At 39.8% G+C, this 27166-nt stretch overlaps 1 protein-coding gene across 2 annotated transcripts in view; it reads left to right on the forward strand.

Moving 5' to 3' along the window:
* Window positions 1-27166, forward strand: part of LOC310893328 (uncharacterized protein) — a 93235-nt gene that overhangs the window by 52076 nt on the left and 13993 nt on the right. Inside the window, exons 4-7 of one of the 2 annotated variants that reach the window (XM_083822097.1) lie at window positions 532-1424; window positions 19490-19607; window positions 25741-25907; window positions 26442-26636. The gene's annotated coding sequence lies outside the window, so the exon portion shown is untranslated. Of the gene's footprint in view, window positions 1-531; window positions 1425-19489; window positions 19608-25740; window positions 25908-26441; window positions 26637-27166 lie in introns of those variants that run through there. The other variant, XM_083822098.1, reaches the window with a different exon arrangement.

Here is a 27166-nt window from a genome sequence, read left to right on the forward strand (position 1 = left end):
CCAAGGAAATAAGCTGAAAACACAGTCCAGGATTCAGAATTTTAAATTGTTTCCCTATTGCAAGTTCAGCAGGGTTTTGGTAAATTCATCCATAAAGCATGCAGAAGGTTTGGATTGTTTTGTCACCCTCTGATGACTTGAAAAAAGCGAACTTAGCTGGGAAAACTACAACTGAGATAATTAACCTAGTTTCAGGAGCAGCATTTTGACAATAACAGGGATGTAGCTTGGGTCATTGGATAATACGATAATACCACGATTTTGTAGTCTATGAGAAAACCAAGAGATCTACACAAGATATCTGATGTATTGTGAGCTGGGGATGTGGAGACTAGAAATGGCCAAATATCAATATCAGCAATCAAAGACACATGGTTTAAGTTGAACACATGCAGCTAGTAATGAGTGAGGCTTAAGTGCATGTTTAAAGAAACTAAACTTTCTAACTAATGGGAAAGTACAGGATGTGGTGATTGAAGATTGATTAAATATTTGCAAACAGGAGCTCTGATCTGGCTTCTTTTCTCTTAGGTACCTACAGCTGGACCCAACTAGATGCTGTTTGATCAACTGACCATGCTAGATGTTGTCCAGATAAGGCTTTAGAGCTATTTGCCACAGTGACTGGATATAGGAACCAGAGCAGTGAAGGTGGTTTTGAGGGAAGACTGTGGTTAAAGCAGACTGAGTGTATAGGAACCCTTTTCAGTGACAGAGGCAGATAATTAGTCTAATAATTGTGGCTAGTGTGTAAATACTTGTAAATAAACTTTACACAACTTCTGTGGCTCCAAGGACTCCAGAACACCACAAGAGACATTGTGGGAAAGACACATTTTAAAAAGATAATTTAACAATAAGGATTTGAATTAAAAAAAAAAAGGATAATAATTTGATAATGTGTTATTTTAATAAGAGTAGATTACTATAAAAGAGCTTTCCCTGCCCCTTGAAATGCTTGTGGTGTTTTGCATTAACCTGCAGTGGAAGGGAATTAAGCTAAATCAATTTGTGCACTATTCACCCAACTTTTGGAAATATTTTGCTAGAGAGGTCACAGGACAGGTTAATACAATCGAGTTAGCACACTATGGCAAGTCATGTTAATAAGTTTTGTGTCATACAGTCAACTGAGAGGATCCTTGCTTGCATCTTAATTTGTGGTAACCTATGGCTGTGTCTTTACTGGCAAATGCTTCCAGAGAAGAGAGAGAAATAGACCACTGACCTGATACAGGTTGAGAACAGCACAGCTAGTTGAACAGCACTTAAACTCTAAACTGGTGTTTCCAAACAGCTGGAATCAGAAGGTAGCCCAATAACTGCCCGCTCACCCACCTGCTACACTTTGGACTGAAATCTGTACCCCCATGTTGCTGCTGACCATGCAAATAAACAGAACAGCACAGCCTGGCATCAGAAAGGTATGTGGGGTCCTTGCGCCTGTGGGAAACAGTGGGGCTTAGGATCCTGCATAACTTTCTGTATTCATCTTGGGTGTTCATCATCACTGTGAAATACTTCTTGCACTCTGTTTCAGTTACATGTCCTCAAAATCCTATATTAACTCTTAGTGTCTCAAGGGAAGAGTAACTCAAAACAGATGTACCGTGCAGGGTAGGTTGTACAATATTATTCTATGTTGAAGAGGTCTTTCATAAAGTACCATGGAAAGAGTTCAAAAATAACTATTAAAAGCAGGATAATAACTTTTACCTCTGACACTAAGGGAAATACAGTCTAGCATGTTATATTCCTCACAGATAAGATGAGCAATTTAAGCGCAAGACAAACTAATCCAATAAGCATGTTAATGAAAACACTCCTGATTAAAATCGCTCAGTAAAGTGATCATGTGGAAATTTTAACAGGCAACATGACTTGTAAAAAACGAACAAACAGTCACAAAGCTTTTGTCCAATACTGTTTTCAGATGAGTATTGTGCAGGACCTCAACAGATGTAAGCTTGAATTTGATGATGCTGCCCCAGTAGGCCCAGTGCAGCTGTTGGGCTTTGACAATATTAGTATTATATTGCAGTGGTCTTCCGTCTGGGGGATGTTGCCTGGGATGGGGGGCCAGAAGTCCCCTGAGGAAGTGTGTTGCCAGAAGGCTGCTGGAGGAGCCAGCCAGAGAGTAGAGAGAGCAGCTGGAAAATAATCCAGCTGATGAAAAGGCTGGGCTGTGCCAAGAGCCTCCGGTCCAGAAGGAACATTGCAGCAGAGCTGCCAAGTACATCAGTTGGGTTAGGCTTCTGCAAGCTGCCCAAGCCACACGGGGCCTGTGGGATGCTTTGCCTGCTCTTCAGGCTTGCCAAGGACAGGGGGAGACATGGGGATGTGTATTGGTGGGCCCTCAGCAGGGCAAAAAATGGAGTTGTCCCTCTGTTTGTTCAGAGGGTCCTGGGTCCCTTTGGGGAAATGCTGTGCCACAGAGCAAAAGACAGCTCTGCAAGCAGGCTGTGAAACTGAGTCTAGGCTCTCCTTTCTAGGGTGATGAAAATCAAGTGTGTGTAGGTAGCAAACCTGGAAATACAGGGCCAGCAGAGCAGGCAGGGTGTTGCATGGCTTCATGAACAGTGAGTTTGGAGTGCCACAGTTTGTTCGGGCACTGAGGAAGCTGCCTCCAGGGCTCCCATGAGCCTGGGCAGGAGGGCGTTGCTCACCTGAGATAAGCTTGGTAAGGCTGCCGAAATTAAAAAACAGCCCTTTACCCAAGGCTTGGTGAGTCACAGCATTAGAAGTCATCAGCTTTCGTTTGAACCATAGCAGATATAAAAAAATCTAAACCAGAATGAAACTGGTCATCTGTGTGGTTTTGGTGGTGGTGGTGGTGGTGATGGTGCTTTGTTTGTTTGGTTTGTTTGTTTGTTTATGGAAGAATCTCACTAGTGCCCAAAGACCACTGTGCAGCATCTCAGATGCCTTACTGTTACTTTTCAAAAAACCTCACTGCTATTCTTAATTAAATTTTCCTGCCTTTTGCCTAATTCATGAAATGGTACGTGCAATGCACTTGCAGCAACGGTTAGTTTGGAAAGAGCTCTGCAGTCCAGGAGGACATCTTGTCTGCTTCCTTGTCTGCTTCATTGTATATTGTGGACCATTGCGACTTTTCCCTCTGAACACCTGAGACAAATGACTTGCACAACCTGTGGGTCATGTAAGCACAACTGGTTTGTTAGACTGTGGTGGGAGTCAGAATGAAACTCTTCGAAGTCTTGACTCTGGGTTAATCTAGCTGACTAGGGAGCAAAATGTTGGACCAAGAGCAGTAGCTGTTGACTTAATACTGGATGTTGAAATGTTCACAGACCAGCAGACATTTTTGTCACACCTTTTTTTTTTTTTTTTTATCCATAGTGGGGTGAGAGAAGAAAGAAACAGAGGGGAGAAAACTGGGGGGGATGGGAGCAGTATTCCTAAAGTTGTGTTTACATCTCAAGAGCTTTCTTCAAGATTGACTGTTTGGAGGGGAGCTGGTGACTAAGGGCAATATTTGACTATCAGACTGAATTTGTTACTTGGCAAAAGTAACACGCTTTAACTAAGTGAGCAGCCCATCACCCAGCTGGTCCAGTCCTTTCAATGAGGCATCCCATACCAATGCACATAGTTATCACAATGCATAGTTACCACACCGAGGCTGCTCAGTTGAAGCTTTCTGAATATTACCATTACTCTGTCATTAAAAAAAAACACCTTGCCTCTCATTAGAAACAGGACTGGGCAAACCACTTAAGAAACAAGAAGTCTGGTGACTCAATCTGAGGAATTTACTTCTCAGAGTCTCCTGAGTTTGTCTTTATTTACCCCCAAGATAAGTTTTGTATATCAGTTTAACTTAGAAATTCATTATTTATTTATTTATTACTTTGCAAATAATAAATATTTGCAATTAACTTCTAGGTACTTGACTTTATGAAGATAATTAATAAATCAAATAACGAGTTGTGAAACACTAATTAAAAAAAGAGTCGTCTTTTTCTTTGTTTGTTTCCTCTTTTACCACTATTTGAATCAGGAGCACTGTGAGAAAGAGAGGAGAACTGGAAAGCAAAACACCTCCAAACCTGTGTAACAATAAAAACCTAGCGGACAGCTTCTGAATACGTTCTTAACACAATATGGCTAGTAAAGCAAGCTTTTGTTTGAAAAAAATACTGAAAATGTGTGTTTGGATAGAAGACGTGGGTATTTTTTTGTTTGTTTCTTTGTTGCAGGAAGGTGTTGCTGTATGTGTTTATCTTAAAATTGCTTTCCAGTTCTAAGCTACTGAAGAAACTTATTGAAAGGGACTGGTCAGGAAGACAACTGAAAAAACCTTTTTTCATGAGGTTAGATTTAGATTAAAGTTATGACTAGATAGCTTTTACATTAATGGCAGAAATGCAGTTCTATTTTAAAAATATAATGTCTTTCTGCCAATGCTGTTTTCATTCTGCTCCCTCACTCTCTTTCTGACTTTCCAAAAATGAAAGGAGAATAAAATAGAAATATGGAAGATAAATAGCAGTATGTCTTGTTCTTTGAGAAAGGTAAGCGTGGAAAGTTGTACACTGGCTATAGAGATAGGCAGAGAACAATTGTCAGGAATATGCAAAATCAAACAATTCAAAAAACGCTATAAAAACACTTAAACTTAATAAAATAAAATAAAATGTTTTGCCTGTATGTGATACTTTACATATGGATGTTTGCTTATTATGATGGCAATTGCACATGGATAGAAGACTGCACAATATACTGGTGAAGAAACAGCACTGTTGTGGTTCATGACACATGAAAGTTCTTTGATGAAGAGCACTGCAGCTCCTTCAGTCAGTGTGAGTTCTGGGCACATCAAAATGCTGCTGAAGTTGTCTTTCCCCGGTCAAAAAACTGCACAAGCCTACTTGTACAACTCTTGTGGAAAACTCTCTCTGCTCCCTAGCAACTCTATAATAATTATATTACGGCAGGGCAAAGGTTAGAAGCTAGGACTTTCTGATGTCTATGCCAAGATGTTTCAGTGTGAGATGCAAACACACAAAGGATAGCGAGTGCCAGTGCAGCAGTAGATGTATATAAATATCTTTAGAGGTCTCAGACAAACCCATGCCAGAAGAAGTGAGGCAGCATGGCAGTCAATAAAGATGCCTTTTACAGCTGTCCGAGTGCAGGAAGAAGATTCACTTTATTGCCAGAGAATGTGGTACCTTAGTGTGCAGTAACTGTACCAGTTGTACCAGGTGGATTATGGAAGCTGTGACTTACATAGTTTTGGGCTTGCTCATGAAGAAAGAGAAAAAACATGGTCACTGTTATAGGCAATACATTAAGTAGCATTAAATAGTGGTTCTAAATATTTTAATGGTTGATTTTGTGTGGTTCTTAGCATGGGAAATTAGTATTTCTCTGCCCAGTGCCTGTTACTGTTTTAAGTTAAAATAATATCTATATGGAGACATGAAGAAGTATATCTATGTATAAAGGCTGGGACTGTTCATTGATACAAACCAATACTAACACTACTGCTGTACTCCTCAAAGATGAAATTATCACCGTACAGAAACTGACAAGAAATTTTCCATAAATTTTAACAGCCTCTTTCATTTTTGTTAGTATTAGGAGTGAATTGTTGTTTTTATTCTAGATCATCCAATCATCCATTAACTGTCAATAAGGAAGAGTAGGCCAAAACCATCCCCAAACCTTACCCATGAAAAGAGCCAGATGATGATTGTGTTGTTCTCTTAAAAATAAAGGACCTAGCTGTTGCCATGGATTAAATGGGCTTTTTTTTTTTTTTTGAAATAGAGTAAAGGAAGTGGTTGTTAAAGGCAAAGGCATTTGCTGTAGCATAAACAACAGATTGAAAGAAGGAGAGTTTGAGTAGAATTTGTCTTGGATATGAATCTTGAAGTTTGTTCCATTTAGCTGTGATCCAATACATGAATGGAAAAGCTCTAAGCTGAGTAAATTTGAAGTGAATCCCTAAAGAGTGAAGGGGATGGGTGGGTTAGGAAAGCACATTATTTCTGCAAGACAGGAATTTGATAAAGAAGGATCGGTATCCCAGCATGTTGCTTTCAACAAGATTCCCTCTAAAAATGAAGTGCTTCTGTAATGATCTCTAGTATTTCTGTGCTGCTTCTGGGTGAAAAAATCTTAAATATGTGCATAGGTTGAGACACTTAAATAAAACTGAATGACATATACAATGTATCTAGAGATGTAGCTGGGAGAGAATTATGTTTCTTACTGGAAAATAAAACTTTTTTTTTTTTCATAATGAAAATTAAGATGCATCAGGTATGCCCCACTTGCAGGAAGGTTAACTGCTGAGCACAGTGTTACTTCACCTAGATAATTTCAGTGCTGTTAGGACTGCCAAGCACAGCTCCTTTTTACAGCTTGACATAAATAATAAATGCGTGGTTAAAAGCTTCAGATGAGGGTACAGCAAATCTCATTGTCTTCTCTTTGCAGTGTGTTGTTTTGTGCAGCTGTTCAAAGCATGCAAAGCATGTAAAAATAGTCACCATGTGGTCCTGGCTGTGTTTTACATCACTTCTGTACCATTGATGTAATGGCCTGATCAAAGCTTCAACTGGTGGAAAGAATGTCTGATACTCAAACTGGGGGCTCTTCTGTTCATTGCAAGAGGCCTTCTGAACACTGCATTGGATTAATTCCAAAGTTGCAGACAATGTTCCAGGCATCGATGGCCAAAATCCTACAGATTTCCATGCAGAATCAAGCAAACTTGAGTGAAATAATTTTAAAATTGGGCTGGTTCTGATTGCAGATGGAATTATTTAACTAGGGAAGTACCTGGTATAGAGCAGATGTGCGAAATTGTCCAGTATTTGCTGGTCCTCAGTTATTTGTTCACAGAAAACTGAATACATGCTGAAACTGCAACTAGGTGGTCTTTATTCCTCATTAATATCAATAGTATTAATGGATATTGGAACAGTAGTCTGAAAATCTTCTGAAATTAATTTAGTATGAAGGCAGTGGAAAAGCAGTCAACAGAAACCTTACTTGGATAAACTGTTCTGAAATACACATGTTCATACATCCCTTGGTGTCGTGGGTTGGAGAGGAGAACATTGTTCATGTTAGGTTATTTACACAAAGCAGGATCCACTTTCCTTAATTGCAACCAGAACAGCTAGGTAATTATGAACATTTTCAGGCATGCTTGCAAAGCACATAATTTTTCTTCCCTTTTAAATTTCACTGGATTCAGGGAGTTCACATATGTCTGTGCTTTTCATCTTCTAAGGGATCAGTGGGAGTACTAAGCAAAGGAAAGTTATCAGCGGAGGCTTAAATTTACTGTAGAGGATATACAGCTTCAATGGAAAACTTTTATGGGGTCTTCAAACTGAAAAAGACCAGCAACTTACATCAAAGACTAGAAAACAGTTTTCACCTTCTGGCCATTTCTCATTCATTTCATAAGGTTCTGCTTTATTTCTGTGCAAAGGAGTATATATGCTTGCATTCATTACATAACCGAGTTTGAAATTCATTTTATGACTCATCACTTTGATACCGACCTCTGCAGCTGCTTGGATTCTCTTTATTTAAAGAGAGACTATGAGTCAAATGGCTTTCATTACAAAGACACTGTCATATTACAATAGACTGAAGCTGAAACTAATTTAATGAATGAGGATGCTCTCTGTATCAAAGATTTCTTCTCATAGTCAGATATATTAACTTACATCACCAAAGACCAATAGCAGGACCTAGTTTTGCTAAGTTGAGCATGTATGTATATGAAAATAGGAATTAAGCCTATAGTCCATTCTGAGCAAAGTACAATATTCCACTAAAGGAGACTAGGTGTATTTGTATTTGCATTCGTCTTAATTGGAAATTGACTGGTGGTTGTAGGCTTCCATTAATTTATAAGTGGGAAGACTGCTTCACCCATGGTATTCTATAGACTTTAGGGCATGTAAGTAGCTGATTCCTACTACTGAGGTGATAGAAATGTGTCCATTGTGATGGGATGCCATAACTGTACTAGAACAACATAGCATCTGACTCTTCAGTCTGGAATAGAGAAAACAAAATGATTTCTCCTCCATTTCCCTTTTCTCTAATACTTTCTACTTAGCTTTTACCCTAGACTCAGAAGAAATACAGGTGAACAGCATCTCAGAAATGTCTCCTATCCCTGTGGCAAGAAAAATTTATTCTTAAACTTTTCTTGATGGATGTTAGTTAACCAAACAAGAAACCCCTTGGGATAGGCTTCCACTGCCTCCCCAGGCAATTATCTCTGAGCTTTCCTTTGCCTTACAATTAGAATGTTGTTGTTGTTGTTCCTAATGTCCACCTTAAAATTCTTGCTGCAATTTAGGTCCATCGTGTCTTGTCCTATCCAATGCTGATGGATTTAATAACTGTTTCCATGTCTTTCTTCATTCATCTCCTCTCCTGATTAAAGAGTTCTTCGGTGCCTTTGCATTGGCCATATACCCTGAGCTTTTGATCATTTTACTTACAAAAGTATTTTGCTTTTTAAATCAGTTAAAAGTTAATTATTCGAATAAAATAATTACACTAAATACTGGAAAGACCAAATCTTTATGGCTTGATGAACAGTACTACTTTAATGAAAATTATACATGTAGAGATTTCTTTAGCTAAATGTTTTAAATTGTCATTTAAGATAATACACACATGCATATGTATACATAGTAAAGAATCCCACATGTATGAAAATCATGGGAAGTCTGCAAAGATAGAAACCAAAGATATGAATTCAGTGTTTCATGCATGACTTTCTTGAGTTGTTGCCCTAGTGCTGCATGAATATGATGGGTAAAGGAAAAAGGTTTACCTGTAACAGCTCCAAGAGGTATCTAAGTGTCCTGAAGAAGTTTTTCATGATGAAAAGCTTTTTAGTAGAAATTGAAAAAAGGATATTTACAAGAATACCACTAATTCAATCTCAAATGAATACTAATAGAATTTAATCTGACAGTGGTATTTGTTGTTGACTGAGATGCAGCTATGTGTTTGGCTTCATGAATTGCCCTGAAAACATTATTCATCCTGTAGTCTTGGATGGAAATCATCACATGTCATCCTCCTTTAGCTCCCAATTCGGCAAAGCAGTTAAGTGCATACCTAATTCTGAATAAAAACTTAAATTTAACTGACTTTGGTAAGAAACAAATATGTGCTTAGCATTAAGCACTTTTTAAAGGGTTTTTGTTGCTAATCACAACATTATTTTCAGGTGGCTTCCTTTTCTTTAGTATTCAGCAAATTAGTGCTCTCTGATTTATTGCTTATGGTACAATGCATCTTTCATCACTACCTTTCATGCTCCTTTGTTGTTTGGATGTGTACTGGTGCTATAAATATTACTGTTGTGTGAGTATGAAAGAACAGTTGCCTGTAGCAAATACCATTGTATGTTGTCACTACATTTGTGAAGGTTAAAGATTAATGATTAAATGAGGTCCATAATAATGTTCACATTATATATCGTATATCTTCTATATCGTATATCTTCTATGCATTTGCATTATTTTTCGTCTTGCTTTTGCTAAGGGAAGAAGTGTTATTGAATAAGAGCAGCTGCAATATTATTTGGAAACACTGAAGATGGCAGTTTCTTTAGAGCTGCAAAGGCTTCAGACTTTTAAGGCTTGTGACTTTTACTGAATGAAGGCAATGTGCAATGTGTTTTCTTTGTTCCTGTCTATTGCATAGCCTCTCTGGGTGGAGAACTCAACTTGATATGTGGAAACATTGTGATGCCTACCTGTAACTATAGGAGGGGCTGTGAATTTCAAGCTTCTGGCAGCTGAGAATAGCAAATTTGTAAATGTGGCTGGGTTTTAAGCAACACCACATTTCCTCTTAGTTCAAGTGTTCCGTCATTCTGCTTGTTGACTTGCAGGGTCTGTGCTTTAATCACCTAACTCTTCCAGCACACAGTATATGGAGCCTACCTGCCTAAATCAATGCCATTCGCTTAACTAGTGGGGAATCATGTCTGGTGGTGGTGAACAGAGATGTGAAGTCTAAGTCCTCTTGTGAATTCACGATTGTCCCAATAAGGTTAGTTTATCGCTGCACTGAGTAGAATATATCAATGACCAGATGTTACTGGTAAATCCCTCATTTAGGAGATGATGCTGTTTATGGTTTAGACATGTTATGGACAGTAAAAAGGATCGTTAATGACTAGAAGGCAGAACTTGGAAAAAAAAGCTGCTGGTAAAGTGGAAGGCAGGATTCATTTTTTTATCAAAAGACAGTGATTTATTTGAAATACTGGATCTAACACACCTCAGGCTCATTGTGTTCTGAATCCCAAGCAGTTCCTGCAGAGCTGCATCAGAGTTTGCAGAGTCTCTGTGTTGTGGTTTAACCCGGCCGGCAGTTTAACACCACACAGCCATTCGCTCACCCTCCCCCCTCCCTCTCTGGGATGGGGGAGAGAAACGGGAAAGTGAAGCCTGTGAGTTGAGATAAAGACAGTTTATTAAGACTGGAAAATAATAATAACAATAATAACAACAATAACAATAATAATAATAATAATAATAATAGTACTACTAATAATAATGTGTATGAAACAAGTGATGCACAATGCAATTGCTCACCACCCGCTGACCGATGCTCAGCCTATCTCCGAGCAGCCGGCCCCCCCACCTCGGCTAGCCACCCCTATATATTGTTTGGCATGACGTCAGATGGTATGGAATACCCCTTTGGCCAGTTTGGGTCAGCTGTCGTGGGTCTGTCCCCTCCCAGCTCCTGCTGCACCCCTAGCCTCTGCCTGCTGGCAGAACAGAGCAAGAAGCTGAAAAGTCCTTGGCCTGGTGTAAGCACTACTCTGCAACAATTAAAACATCAGCATGTTATCAGCGCTCTTCTCATCCTAATCCAAAACATAGCATCCTACCAGCTATTAGGGGGAAAATTAACTCTGTCCTAACTGAAACTAGGACACTCTGTTTGAGCTTAAGAAGCCAAAAGATCATGAATTTTTGGCTCTCAACAGACAGCTGCTCCTTTCAGGCCTTCAGATTGTCAGTTTGTGCAAAATGTTGTGAAAGCAAATTGGAACAATAGGGATTGTGGGAGCGAAGGGAAGAAAGTTTCCGTGAGCTAGAAACCCTGCTTTTTAACATCCTCCACTTCAAGACAGAATACTGAAACATGTCTGTGTAGCAGCTGGGAGTACCTGAAGGTGTAGGTATGTTCATGGATATGAGACGGCACAAAATTCAATGATATGGATGAACCGTGCAGTGGCGTGACTAATACCATGGTGAGCTTTATGTAATTTGTCAGTTGTATCCTTCCTCCAACTTTTTGCTGGAACAGTGTGGGCAGGACTGATGTGTCAGTCACCCGTAATCACCTCAAGAAACCCGTCCTGCTGCCTCTGACCACTGCAGGGAATTTTTTGCTCATTCTCGTGGACAGCATGCGGAGCTCCTGTCTCCGGAGGTCTCCAGCAAGCTCCATCATTCGATGAGAAATGCCAGTGAAGCCAGGCTGGCTATTTATATGGGTTAGAAAGAGAGCACGAGCTGAGTATAGTTACAAAAGAATCAAAATGCAACAGTGACAGATGCTTTTAAAGCTCTTTTTTTTTTTTAAGATGGTTTTTAAATATGAATAACGTTAAATCATGTAGGAGATACCTCATGTGTGTACACCAAGAAAAATATTCTGTTGCATTTCGCTATAAAAGATGGTTACCATTTTTTGGCTGAGCCAAAATGACTGGCAGCCAGCCTGAACTTGGGACTACTGGACATATTTTGTGTGGAATTGTGAGATTTGGCTGATAAGTAAGGATTCTATGAGTCTGTGGAGAATACATGAGGACCTATTAATGACAGTGGGGGATGCTGCAGTCCCCTGACAAGGAGCAGGGTGCAAAAGGGTGCTAGTCCTAGGCAGGTAGGTGTGAGATATCCCCCTAAAAACCTCTGGGTAATGATGATGGAAGAGAGACATTGCACACTGAGGTCTGTGTTTTCCCCTACATTAACTCTGAAGGGAGAGGAGCACAGCTTGGTGCATGGGAAATATTCCAGGTCTTCTGAGCAACACAGTTAATAGAGACAGGGAAGGAGAGAAATGATGACAGAAAAATCTCTGTTTTGCTTCATGTTAGCCACATCCCAAGTGGATGCTCAGCAGATCCCTCCCTACCTTAGGTCTGGGCCACACCAGGACTGGTTCACAAGGGTGAAAGTCCTTCATAAAAGTGCAGAGAGCACTGCTACAAGCCAGCATCTTAGGGACAGGATAGCGTGTGGGTGGAGATTGGAGCAGCAGGGCTGAGGGGTGAGGAGTGCTTTGTGATTTTTCTTTGAGTGGCAGTTCTGAAAAAAACAGCCAGTGATTTTCCCATGGACTAAATCTCTGAAATATGAAGTGTGACCCACAGTGGCACAGAGGCCACAGGTTTGGCTAGATGGGTGGTGTTGCTGATTTTTAAACATTAGTGTTGCTAGTTTTCATTTCTTTTTCACTGGTTCCTGCAATAAAAGTCACGGAGAAATATGGCTTCCTCAAGACCATTCCTGCTGTCACTGATGCTCTATCAAGCCCCTATTGTCTTTGAAAGGCAGCCTATAGAAGTTTCACTATATTTTAAATGTTGGGTTGGTCCTCAAACTTAAGTTTAAAAAACAACATGGGATGCCTCACACACAGCAGTAGGCAGCAGCTGATTCCTGACTTCTAAAATCCAGACCCTGTACTGCCAGCTTTATTTTCAGAGAGTGCACAGAATTAAGGTGGTCTTTGAAAAGCTATTTGGGAAAAAAAAAATGTCATGTTACTGCAAAATGCTAGAATCTGATCAGACACTTGCAAGCTGCCATATTGTGGGTTTCTTAAATATTTCAAGGTCCTGTTGCAGACCAGCTTCATCCATCAGTGTATCTGCAGTTTGGTCAGATACAGGAGCTGGAAAATTATCTTTTCTAGAAGCATTACATGTGGTGCAATCTGTCATTTTAAAGTAATGTAATGCTGCCTTTTCCCCACTGCACCAATAAAATAAGTCAGGGTGAGCTTGGCAGTTCAGCCCTGCAAGGTGATTTTGCTCTTACTTGTAAGCTCCCTGTCCTAATAGAGGCATCCCATTAAAGGCAAGTCAAATACAAGTTTGATCATTAGTTTGATCATTAATAAAGCGTTGTTATGGTGGCAAGCACATCGTCATGACATGCTCACTTGGGTACTGCAATCACTGCATAAGCCAACTGCTCTAGCACACATTACCTTAAGGGTGCTCTATGTTGTGAAACGAAGTGTTGTTCACTTCCTTCATTTTAACTGTTGGTGTTGTCAGGTTATCTCTTTCACTTGAAAGGCAGCAGTAAAGGTGCAGAAACCACAGATAGCTGAACACATTATTTATCCACATTACAGCCTTCAGGAGGGAGGGAGGTTCCAGTGTGGTCTAGTGATCTATGCTGGAAAAAAAAAAAAAAAGGATATAAAACCACTGCAGGTGATGGTCAAAGCTTTTACCTACCACCGACTCAAACTACATGTGTAACCCCAAGCGACTGTGCTCCTTTAGCTAGACAAGTTGAACCGCTTGGAGGACACCCTGGACTAGAGGTGATGCAGTGGCACCGGGGAGCCCCTTTACACTATTAGAAAAGGAGCCAAACCCTGATAAGGGAGGAGGGCGGATGCTGCCCTATCCTTATCCAATTCTTCTTACCCGCCAGCTCAGCTGATACCAGGAACAACAGTGAAGAGGAAACATAGTCTGTTTCTATCCTGAGCAGAAGGTTTGTGCTCCTAAATGATGCCACTCTGAAGATCTGGGTCTGAGTGTAGGTAAACCAGTAAGAATCAGTAAGAGGCCAGTCTGGTAGAGCCTTATGGCCTCTTGGTTTCACAAGAGGCATTCTGTTTCTTTGCAGAGAGTTTCATCTAAAATAAAAGGCCAGAGAAATTAGAACTTCAACTTTTTGTTTGTTTGTTTTTGCTGTGGAATATTTTTTGTTTGTTTGTTTTAATATTCAGGAAGTCTTGAAACGTTAATAGCTTTATCTATGCTTAATTAAATTAAAAACAAAAAAATTATCTGGCCTAAAGGAAGGAAGCTGAAATTTTCTATTTTCATTTTGCTGTATCGGTGAGCTGACACTCCCTCTCCTCATCGGTTATTAGCATAGCTCCAAAAAGTAGTGTAGAACAACTGGCATTATAGAAGGTGATATGCATATATAGTGTCAGCTAGGCTGAGCTACAGGTATGCTATGATGTATAATCGTATAAACATTTAGGTTGGAAAAGACCTTCAGGGTCATCAAATCCAACCAGCCACCTAACACTACCAGTCCACCATTAAACCACGCCTCTAAGTGCCACATCCACACGTCTCTTAAATACCTCCAGGGCTGGAAACCCCACCACATGCCTGGGCAGCCCCTTTCAAGGCCTGGCTGCCCTCTCTGTGAGGAAATCCTTCCTGACACCCAGCCCAAAACCCCTCGTGCAGCCTGGGGCTGTCACCTCACGTCCTGTCACTTGTCACCTGAGCAAGGAGAGTGACACGCTGCTCCTGACTGCGGCCTCCTGTCAGGCAGCTGTGGAGAGCGGGGAGCTCTGCCTTCAGCCTCCTCCTCTCCAGACTGAGCAGCCCCAAGGCCCCCAGCTGCTCCTCACACCTCTTGTTTTCTCTTCACTGGTTTTGGTGCTTTTCTCTGCACACGCTCAAGCAACCCAAATCTTTCCTGTGGGGAGCACAGTGCTCAAGGTGCAGCCTCACCAGAGCCAAGTACAGAGGGACAATCTTCCCTAGTCCCACTGGCCACACTATTTCTGATACCAGCCAGAATGCTGTTGGCCTTCTCGGCCATCTGAGCACACTGTTGGTTTATGTTCAGCCCACTGTCAACCAGCACTCCAATCTTGCATTAATTCTGTACAGGTACGTTAGAACTTATTTGTTGTAGTTGATGACCTGTGACTGAGTATCATGGGAGTCTGGGATGAATTAATAAAACATACTTTTTTTTTTTTCTTTTTTTTTTTTTTCCAATTACAGAAATGGAATGAGAAGTTGTACATGTATATTATATATATGTATAATTTACTGTTCAGTCTTTGTACTCTTATCTATTTGGCAGTCTGGAACAGTGATTTTAAATTCACCTGTGCCTTATTATTTGATCTTCTCCCTTGACTATCTTAACCTTCTTCAAACAGAAGAGATTTATCTTCAGAGCATATGAAGATTTGAACAGAACAAATTAGATGCTGACATGACTTTTTTTTTTCAACATAATTAAAATGCATGGCAAAGTTACATTTCCATACCTGTAAAAAAGCATTTTATTACATCAAATATTGAATCCAGGACAGTTAATCCATATTTATCTTACAGGACCATGGCCGAGACTGTACCCATCAATCCTTTCTTGAACTGTGGGAAAGATCTATACTAAAATTATGGGCTAAGATTGCCTTATAAAGTTCAGGCAAATAGTCAGAGTTGAGCAGTGTTTAAATCAGTAGTCCAAATCTTCCAATACTCTGCTGCACTCCATCCAGAGAGACATTGGTTGCTCATATGCTAATGACATGGTGACTCCTTGGGTGTGTTTAACAACATGAACGATGCCTGCTTTGCTTTTCTTACTAGTGCCATGCTACAGGGGAGGGATCGCACACACTCAGGCAAGGGATAGCAGTGCCTTTCTGGTGCTCCTCAAACAGGCAGCAAGGACTACAAGCCTCTGCCTCAACCATCTTGCATTTGGAGACTGGAGAAACGAACCAGATGCAGAGCATGAAAATCCAAATGAGGCCACAGGCTTTTACAGGAGGAGCAGTTGTATGTGAAAGTTATTTGCTAGAGACTTCATTCTCAAACATTTGTTTAGATCCTACCCCCAGTTTGCCATCTGTCACCTCTTCCCATTCTGGTATGGGATATGCATTGGCTGTACAGGCTTCTTTCTGGTTTTAAACTGACTGCTTTCGCATGTCCATTTTTTGGGCTTTATATGAATACTCAGGAGGCTCTGAAATTTGGTCTAAGCTACTTAAATGTCTGCCCACCATATCTATACATATATATATATATATATATATATATATACCTAACATAAAGTTATGTATAAAGATTGCCAGATATATCATCAGAAGAGCAGGTACACTTTAAAGTTTGCTGGTGTTGAACTCCTCGAAACATGGTATAGAAAACTATTCTTGTGAAATATCTTTCACAAAAAGGCTTGTTTGGGTTGAGTGAAATTAATTAGTTTGGGGTCAAGTCATTTTGACAAAAAAAAAAAGTTAGGAATAAGAATTTTTTGTCTTGATGGTTTAGGGTGGGTATTTTTAGTTTCCTTTAAAATGCCATAAAATAGCTGTTTCTTTTAAACTTTCAAGTCAATGCTATAGGGAATTCAGACGTGTCTGCTGGGGTTTTTGTCATGATAATAAGGGATAATTTTCAGCTGTTGTTGATTTATTTTTCACTGCAATTGCTATGGATTGCTGCTTGGTGGAGAGAGAGAACAGAGAAGACCAGGTACCAGCAGGTTTCCTGTGAGATGCTCTAATTTGTGTCACTCCTGACACGAGGTGGTGAAAGCCATTTCAGACTTTCAGACCCTGACACAGGGCCAGATTAGTTGGATTTTTATTCGAGTTCCCTAAAACCACCAGCCATAAGGTCTGCAAGTATAATTTCATACTTTCCCGTGACTTAGCATAGCTTCTCAGATTCACATTTTCGTGTAAGTTAAATAGAAGTTGGTGAAAGGCATTGTACCTGAACAGAATTTACTGAAGATCACAGGCTATCTGTAGTGTCTGCTGCTGGCTGTGGTGACAGATGGCTGGTAGCAAGATGACTGATAATGGGGAATATATCTTAGAAAACCCTCCATTAAGATCTTTGAAATGGAAAACTCAGATTACAGAAATAAGGCTTTCCTAATTATTTCTCTATTAGTAGTAAAAAGACTGATCTTTTTTCATTCTTTTGGTCATCCAGTCATTTAAAAAGAAGCAATGTGGACTGCTGAAACTGCACAGAGAGACAATGAGTCAGCACAGAAATTAAAGTCTTGATTTTTTTTTTCCCATGAGTGTTGCTCCTCTCAGCAGCTTACCAGTGTTTTTTCCTACTTTTTTCATTCCCTTGAATTTTAAGTATTTCAGAGTAAGTGTTGTTTGCACCTGCCTTTGGTTAACTGAGTGAAACACACGTTGGACCACATTCAATTGTGCATTCAGTGCAGCCACAGCAATTTTTCTGATTAGCGACACATATAAAGGGTTTCCAATTAACCTGCAAATAGTGATATAATTCAGCTACAGAGGGTGTGTAAACAGTACTGTGCTAAGACAAATCCTACAGTGAAAATGAGAGGTTGGGTATGATTCCTGTAATTGCTCAGGGCTTTGGCTGGTGGTAAATACATTGTCCTCATACTTAAATATCAATGCACGGACCAAATCCAAACACCAGAAAATGAGCCCTACCTATTTACCATATCTGACTTTGGATGATCCTTTCAGGCAGCTTGCTTAAAAAGTAAATGCAAAAAAACTTAATTTGTCAAAGAAGGGAGACATCAATTCACCTATGAGACATGCTTTAAAACAGATAAAAATAATGTACCCACATTTGAATGAAAGTGCCTGCCTTCCTTCCTTCCTTCCTTCCTTTCTTTCTTTTTCTTTCTCTTTCTTTCTTTCTTTCTTTCTTTCTTTCTTTTTCTTTCTTTCTTTCTTTCTTTCTTTCTTTCTTTCTTTCTTTCTTTCTTTCTTTCTTTCTTTCTTTTTCTTTCTCTTCTCTTCTCTTCTCTTCTCTTCTCTTCTCTTCTCTTCTCTTCTCTTCTCTTCTCTTCTCTTCTCTTCTCTTCTCTTCTCTTCTCTTCTCTTCTCTTCTCCTCTTTCTTTCCTTTTCTCTTTCCTTTTCTCTTTCCTTTTCTCTTTCTTTCCTTTTCTCTTTCCTTTTCTTTCCTTTTCTCTTTCTTTCCTTTTCTCTTTCCTTTTCTCTTTCCTTTTCTCTTTCTTTCTCTTTCTCTCTTTCTCTTTCTCTTTCTCTTTCTCTTTCTCTTTCTCTTTCTCTTTCTCTTTCTCTTTCTCTTTCTCTTTCTCTTTCTCTTTCTCTTTCTCTTTCTCTCTCTTTCTCTTTCTCTTTCTCTTTCTCTTTCTCTTTCTCTTTCTCTTTCTCTTTCTCTTTCTCTTTCTCTTTCTCTTTCTCTTTCTCTTTCTCTTTCTCTTTCTCTTTCTCTTTCTCTTTTTCTTTCTCTTCTATTTATTTTTACCCCAGCAAATGTTCCTGTCCTGATATCACAAGTTTCTGTTGTCGATAGGACTTTGAAGGTGCAAGGCACATAAATGAGTTAAATATAGTTAGGTACTACTCATGTTCCAGAGTTTATTGAATATAAGACATTGTTAATCCCACATGTAGTTGCAGGTGAATTGAAATCACAATCCTAAAACATTGCATTGTTCTGATACCGTTGTTCTTACCAGATTCAGCAAATACTCTGATCCGGTGATAACACTTGTGCATTAAGTTGTAGCAGACCAAATTGCACTGGAGTCTGAGAGAATCGAGGAATGGATTATGGATTCCTAGAACTAGCAAGCAAAAAAAAAAAAAACACAAAAAAAAAACCTACTGAAAATTATTTTGATATAGAATTGGAGCTTTGATGAAACAGCTATTTTTCACGGTATATATCCCCTTGACATTTCTGTTAGAAAAACATTACATCATAAAATTTGAGGATTGAAAATCTTTGCCAACAAAAAAGGATTGTGTATGTGTGTGAAGCCTTCAGATGACCGTCAAGGTCTATTATGAAAAGACTATCAAATCTTTTTATGAGATGATCATAGAAAATGTGAAAAACAGTGAGGCCTATCAACTAACCAATAGGTTTCCCAATCAATTCCACTGTTAAGCATATGAAAAATGAAAGAAAAGGACAGATCCTTGGTAATACTTAAACAGTATTTCCTTAGCTTGTAACAACAGATTTTCAAAGTTTTCTAAAGGAGACCCAATGGTTCAATTTTAGCTGACATTTTGGAAGTGTGTTAAAATCCCTTAAGCAACTCCTATGATAATTTTTTAAATGATTCATTTTTTTAAAAAAAAAAGAAATTGAAATGAAAAATTATTATACACATTTTATTTCTGTAGAGAAATAAATCAAAGCTCTATGTATTGTTTTGCTCATCACCTTCCCAAAGAGGAGAGAGTTTAATTAATTCTTTCTCTGAGAAAGATATTAAATCCTCATCTAATCCCCAAGCAGCAGTTCATATAAAGTCTTGAATTATTTTGCGTGTTCAGAACCACAGAACACATTATTTTCTCCTAAAGCAAATTGTGCTACAAAAATGATGAATGCTTCAAAGGCAGAGATGGTTTGCTTCTCCTTCATTTAATCTCTCCCTAATTTGATACATATGTGAAAGTATAACAATTTTTTTTTTTCAGAGATCCTTTCTGCTCTGAAGAGAAAAACTAAAGAACTCTTCAACAATTTTAGTCTTTTTAGAAGTTCTGAAAACTTGGCTCTGGGAAGCAGGAGCACCACAGCTCATGCTGATTCCAGGTTTGTTTCTAATGACTAACAAATCATGTTTTGTGTATGCTATTTTACTCCACCCACACAACTGTTAAGCACTGGAAACTTTTTGAACTCATTTCCTAACTGGTACTTATTGTTTTACTCTGTCTAGCTTTATTACAAGAACAATATGACCTGAATCAGTGGTATGTTCATACACAGACTGGAAATATCTTGCCTAACAAATGGAGACGTTATTTTGTCTATAGAAACAGTAAATAAGCTCTGCTTATACATATAAGCATATAGTCACTAACATATGAAGAAAACAATAGTCTATCCACAAGGAGAGTCAGAAAACCAGTGTGATCAGTTGGGTAATTATGCCCATTCTGACATTTGTCTGAGCATTTGTGTCATAGTACATGTAAAATTGTGAGCAAAGAATCAATACCATAAGATATCCAAATCATTCTGTGCATCTCATTGAAATGCCAGTAAGTCCAGTGGTCTATGAGACACAAAAGTCTATTTAAATGTGGGGCACAACAATACTGCACTGAGTTGATGTGAGCAGTTACAACTTGCTGTATGTCCAGTCACTAGGTGATGTGAGTACTTATATCAAGTATTTCCAAAACGTCATGACAGTTGCTAAATTGTGTATTTTTCTTTAGATAACACTGTTTCTTTGAACAACTTTTCGCTTCCAAATCAGTGTGTGGAGTAGTCCTGTTTTAATCCTCTTTCTTCACAGAATCCAAACCATAATCAAATGGATATATTTGTTCACAAGTGGAAACGATAACAGCATATTTCTTCATTTTCTAAATGAAAATATATTTCTGAATGTGATCAGGAACAAGAATACAATGGCCTTGATATTCTAAACACTTCCTAATAGTATCCAAAGAGGCATTCCTGAAAAGTGTATTAGCAAAAGACTGTAGGATTTTGGAAATAAAATTTTGAATCACACAGGACTGAGTAATTTACACCTCTATTCCAGTCTGCAAAGAACTGGCTTGCAGAAGACTATTTTCAGTGTCATTTGTCTAACACCAGAAACCTATATTGTTGTACTGCCTACCAGATCTGGATTACTGTTTCGGCCAATGTATGTTATTAAACACACTGCTCATGGCAATGTACAGGGGCACCTATATGCATAAACAAAAGAATAAAGACTGCTTCCAGGTGAGGTCTTTGAAGAAGCTGAGACAGTTTCCTCATTGAGTATTTCTTTAGTTCTCTCTGTTCCCTAGCCCTTACCCCTGCTCTGCAATCAAGAGAATTCAAAATAAATGCTGGCACAAAGCTGGTGATAGCTCATCGCTTGTGCTGCCTGAAAATAGACATCCTCTTCCTCTACAGAAATGACCTGGGATTCAATTGTATATTACAGTCAATATTGACTTCTGACCCCCCCATGCCAGTTCTGACATGGGTCATAGTCTACCTGTGAACAGTTGTTTTATTTTTTTCTGTCCACATGATGCTTTTGGAGGGCAGAGCAGTGGATGAAGTACATCTTTCTCTGGAGAGCCTCAAATCCTCAGCTTCAATAATTGAGGAAGTTACACCGTTCAAATTGTCCTTCACATGCCTGTTAGTGGTGGCAGTGCAGTACATTTAGTTTACTCCATCTTAGGCTTTATTAAAGGGAAATTGGGTGTAACCCATTCCCCTTCAGAAGAGTGGTTTGTTTTCTTTCTTTCCACATGTGTGTGTGCATGCAGATGTGAAGGCTGTTAGAAGTATGCCTGCTACTGCAAAGGGTTTTTCCTCTAGCTCTGCATAATTTCTTTGGCCTTTTTGTAAGTGGAATTAAGCCTAAGAGCAGTTAGAATTCAACTGGCTGCTTCTATATTTAATAAATAATAACCCTGCCATGAAATTGTAATTGGCAATAAAAAGTCCTGCAATTCATCTAACAGCTTTCCACCTCCCTTGTAAATCTGCACTTCCACACTGCTGCTCATCGCCAGAAGACAGAGTGTATTCATTACTTCAGATACAACTTCTTCCACAGAAATGAGGACTGGGATACAGGCACTTTAAATTCTTTCCTACCACACTTTCTTTTGTTTTTCTACCTCCCCTTGGGCACAGAAGTCCTCCATTTTTTTTGACCTCCATTGAAGTTTGTGCTGGTCTTTTCCCAAGCTTTTAGTGTTGACGGATTAGCCTGATTTCTCTCAATATCCCTCTTCTCTCTTTGTAGCATCTATAGTACCATTTGATCTGAGATGGGAATTTGTAAAGGAACAAGGAGCTTAATATCTTCCCAGAACTGCAAGCCCATGTCTTAGCCATTAGATTATTCTTCATCCCCTGCAGAGGAAGGGAGAGGTTCATCAGCTCCAGGCATCATCTGAACTCCAATGGGGGAGCAACTCTTAAATTATGTCAGGCTTTAACGATGGATTCAACATCTTGTGTGGCACCACTGGAGGTTGTAGGCAGAACTTGAGGGGTGGGAAGGAAGAAGTACTTCTCTCCCCAAGCAGTCATGGTGTGACATCTGTAAGACATAGTCAAAGATGAACTGAGAATTGGTTGTAGTTCAACTAAAGGTGGACAAACGGAAGAAAAACTCTGTAAAGCAACAATATGAAAACTGTACTGAAAATAATTCCTGGTTTGAAATCACATATGCATTAAAAGCAGTGAAAGGCACCACCATTGGTGGTGGTTGTTTAAAGCACTGCAAGACATCTGCTTGTGGAAACCTGGACCTCAGTTTTCCTCCAACAGCCTTCCTGTATGGTGCTAAACAGGGCTGTGGCCCTGCTAAGACTCTGGTGTTTAGCTCAGGAGACTGTAATGCACAAAAAGATGCTGATGCCAGTTTTAGACAAAATGGGAGCTGCAACTGCACGCCCTCTCTGCCCACTCTCAGCTAGCCTTTGTGCTTGTTTTTGTTACCGGGGCCCTGCAGCAGAAGGAGGGAAGGATGGGACACTCAGACAGCTAGTGTTCTGCTCCCTGTGGTCGCCCCGTGGCCGGACACATGTTCTGTGGGGTGGCTGTGTTGCCTGCTGGCCTGCTGGGGCCAGCCTGGGCTCACCTGCAACCGCACTCCCCGTTTGGCAGCTCAGCTTTGTTTCGGAGCTGCTTTCCCATCCCAGCTACTGCGGGCGTGCCAGCACTTTGAGAAGGGCAGATTTTGAAAGAAAATCTTTCTGGTGACTGGGAGCTGTGAATTCATGCTGTCTACTGAGTGGTATGCCATGCATTACGTTTTGCCAGGACCTGCTGGGATGGGTGCCATACCCATATCCTGGATACCTGCTCAGCTCCTTGAAAGCAGGAGTGCTCCCGTGCTATATAATGAATGATATGATGTTGACTGCCTTGATATTGTATAGGAATGCACATTTATCAGGCTTCTGTTTCAGGTCACGGGGCTTGGCTCTTTTTTTGCTAAAGATAATGTGATTCTGTCCCTGAACAGGAACTATCCTGGGAGAATCAGGCCCTTGTGAAATACATTATTTTCTTCATGGTTGTGCTGCTACAAAGAGAGGAAAGGATTTGAAATTTCAGTGTCTGACACTTCCACTGACATGACATTCATATTTAATGGCATTCTTCTACACACTTTCTTCACCTACATGCTTCTTCTCAAAGACAATTCCTTAAGAATTGCGTATTCTTCTCCAAGAGTTTATTTGCAAATACAGATAAATTCCCATTAATCCGTTCTTTAAAATCGACCACCCTGAAATAATACCACAAGCAGAAATGATGTGAAAAAATTCTCCTTGAAAATTTGATTTTTCTATAGAAGAGGAATAAAGTGCTCATCTTTTATCATTACTATTAGAAAAATGCTCTGTGATTTTTATGACCCTCCTTCTTTACTAATGGTAAAATACAGATTTTTTTGCAAAAGATCTAATCCAAAACTTCAATCAGTAGAAAGAATCCACCCTCTGGCAGTCTGGAGATCTGATTCAGAGCTGGATAGATACTGACTGGTCAGAAATCAGGCTGGACCTGGGCAGAGATTTGTCATCTCATTCTGTGAAGGCTTTAAATATTTCAAATTTGAGTTTGTACAGATTCCGAAAGAAAATCAAACACATATTTCTCTGTATAAGGGAGAGGCTCTTCAGTTCCATCTGCCAGCCTCTAACTTCAGAACTCAGAAATTAACTCATAGAAGATCATTGCTATTTCAGGTCTTAGAGGATTTAGAAACTTGATATTGTCTCTGCCTGGTGAGGCTAAAAAATGTGTAAAATTGTGGGGGAATACTGGGGGAACAGTCACACCCCAGCTAAGGGAGCCTTACGTTGAACCATCAGACCTTCACTGCAAGTCGTGCAGGGGAGCTGGAACGAGGTGCGGATCATGCAAGCCAGAGACCAGCACTAGACGTGAGCCCCACCATAGGGAAGGCACACATGAAGACACACTCCCTGCTGTACATGCAGCGCTGACCTCCAAGAGCCCTGAAATATGGGTATCCCTTCCCAGCGCTGGGGCCACCTGCAGCCTTGGTTGGTCCCACTGCTGTCAGCCTGGTTATCTCCGACCCATGCTGAACAGAACTGCACCCCGCCAAAGGCACAGTGCAAACAGAAAACAACATGCATGCTAAGCAGCTTCAAAATTAAAGGAAAATAAACTGATGTTTCATGCAGTTTTCCATGTCAAACAACAGGGATTGTGTCACTAATGTGTAATTTCTGTGCTGCTCCTGTGCAGCGGGGATGCAGGAAGGCAGCTCTCCAGTGGTCCTCACTGCCAGCATCAGCAGCTGAGCCACTCTGCACTGCCCCAGACAGTCAGCTTTGGGGGAGAAGGACATGGGGAAGAGCAGGCTGACCTTCCTCTTCCAAGGCCACTCTATACAGATTAGACAGATTAAACGTGTTGTTTTTTGTTTGCTTCTTTGTTTTTAATGAAAAGCAATTAACTTGTCATACTATTAGGAGCAAGAAATATCTCATTCTCTTTCTTTCTGAAGCCTGATAGCCTTATTTCTTCTTTGCATTTAATATGATTATGTCTAACTACTCCAGGGTACAGGAAACTACAAACAGCAAGAATGTAAATATTTTTGCAGTTTCCTTCCAATACAGCCTAAATACAGAAAAGCCAACTCTACTGTAAATTCTATACAATAAACACACACACACACACACATATATACATAACCTTGAGCCTCTGCATTTTAGATGTGCCTAATTTTTTAAACTATTAGGTGCATCTGAAGGTTCAGATCAGCTGAATTTGGGGAAATGATCAACATTATGCACAGTAATAATCTCCTGATTTCACTTTTTGTTTCCTCATCTTCCCAGTAAGGAAAACCATGCCATTAAGGGGAGACAAGAGATGCATGTTGCAGGTCTCCCCCCTGTGTCTGCTCATGGAAGATGAGCATAAAGCTTTGTTACACACAGCAGCAGCAAAGTGTTCTACTTAGCTTGCACTGGAACCATTTATGCTCTAGTTTTCCAGTCCCTTGGTTCAAAGCTATATTTGAGAAATACAATTTTGTGTAGCTTCTGAGACCAAGGTAAAAAGAATGGCAAATGAAGTAGTCCCTAAAACAAGTCTTCTCTGTTCTTCTTCTGAATATTCCATTCTCTTTGCTTAGAGATTATTTTCAGAATTGCTTAATATTTCCTATATAGGAAGCATGCTTATGCTGTGGTGTAGTACAATAGTGAGACTTAAAAAGAGAAAGAGGTTAGGTTAAGAAAGCAAAAATCACATTTTATTATACATTAGAAAAAAATGTGTTTTTATAAAAAACATAAAGACGTTAAAAAAATAATTCGAGAGCACCTTTTGTAAAAATAGTGTGAAAACTCAATTTCTCTCTATGTAAAACCACCTAAATCTCTTCAAGCACTGAAATTCTCAGAGACTTTTCAAACTCCTGTCTGAGGAAAACAAAGTCGGTTGTAGGAATCAATCAGCTATTCATTATCCACCGAGGAATTGCTGGGATTAGATCTTGCCCACTATAGGCTTTTGAGATTCAATCAGTAAAATCTTTTATTTCACCATTCATTCCAGGGGTATTCAAACAGTTTGCTTAATCTTGGGGATGGTGGAGGGTGGAGGGAGCAAACCCAAACGTCAAATTTCAGATGTTTTTTTAGAGGCTTAAAAAATAAGAAAATAAGTGGTTTGTTTGTTTGTTTGTTTTCCCTAGAGAATTATTTTAATTATAGATATGGTACCACAGACAGCCCATGGCTTAAAATGTTGTGACTAACCACAAAACAAACAAATGAACAAACAAAACAGCATTTCAGCAAAACCAGCCATCAACAAAGCAGGGCAGTGACAGTGACCAAGAAATAATCGAACACAGAAAAGGTAAGAGCAATGGAAAACCTGAATTACCTCTTCTTTTACCTGAATTACCTTTTTAACACCATAAGCATTACTTACAGCAACCAGCTGGCAAAGCCACAAGAAAAGTCACTCTTGGTTTAGTCCTGAGAGCTGTGCAGGATCATGTATGTACTGAAAAGCTTCTTAGCACCTCTAATATGCTTGAGACTACCATCTGTGTGGGAATGAGGGAGCCAAAAAGATCCCCAAAAGACAACATTCAGTGCAGGAAGTTTTAACTTATTCCATCAATATGAGAAAGTAAGGTTAAAAAAAAAAAAAGAAAAAAAGGAAGAATAAACAAGAGGTAGGATGCTTTCAGAAAGCTTGGATGCTACCTGAATACTTTATAGCAGGGGTTCACAGTCAGCCTGCATGATCAGTTGGGAAAAAAAAAAAATCCAGAATATTTCCTCCTCTCTTTCAGATAATATATTAATGAGTGTTTTCCCTGTTGATTTCAGCTAAACATGGTGGTTCTGAGAAATTTCTGTTTATCTGTTCATATTCCAACAGGTGCAACATTTAAGTATTGATCACTGGTGCATATAGATCAGTGCTGGTCCTTTCTCTTCATGAATGGTTCTAATTATCTATATGGGCCAGGACCAACCCTCCTCCTCTGGATGACTTCAGTGTATCTTGGCAAAGCCTGAATATTGCTTGGGCACCCAGAATTTTCTCCAGTCCCTCCAAGCTTCTGTCCTGCAGGTAACAGGAAATGGAGAAATTGAGTTGGTGGGACATGGCTGTGAAAAGAGACTGAGTACTGCTTATGATTGCATAGGTCTCAAGGCAGAGCAACTCCACTAAGCTGAACAAGTTCTGGATGCACTAAATATGAGTTTGTGCCCCAGGTCCGTGCTTTTACAGCTATGCCTGGCTCCAGAGCTGGCAACTGTGGATGCCAGAGAGTCCCGAGCCCGCAAGGCATATGGATGGGTCCACGTGTGCTGACTTTCTTACCAGCTACTGGTCCAGCTGCTGGAAAGAGTATGTGGACAGCTGTTGATAGAGATATGCTGAAAGAGAGCTCAAAGGGCTGGTGCCAGCTTGGCTTTTTTTTTTTTTCCTTTGCTTTTTTATTTTTTTATCACTCAGCTACACTGAAGCCTGATGCCTCTGGTAGCCAGTGGTGGAGCAGTGAGAAGCTGGTTTTGCTGCTTTGCTTTAACAGGAGAGACTTGTCTGCATGAACTCTTAGGAAAACAAGCACCTAGACAATTCAAGCAGAAGCCGGT

Source organism: Anser anser (assembly GCF_964211835.1).
Source record: "Anser anser genome assembly, chromosome: 2".
In the NCBI taxonomy this organism is placed as follows: domain Eukaryota; kingdom Metazoa; phylum Chordata; class Aves; order Anseriformes; family Anatidae; genus Anser; species Anser anser.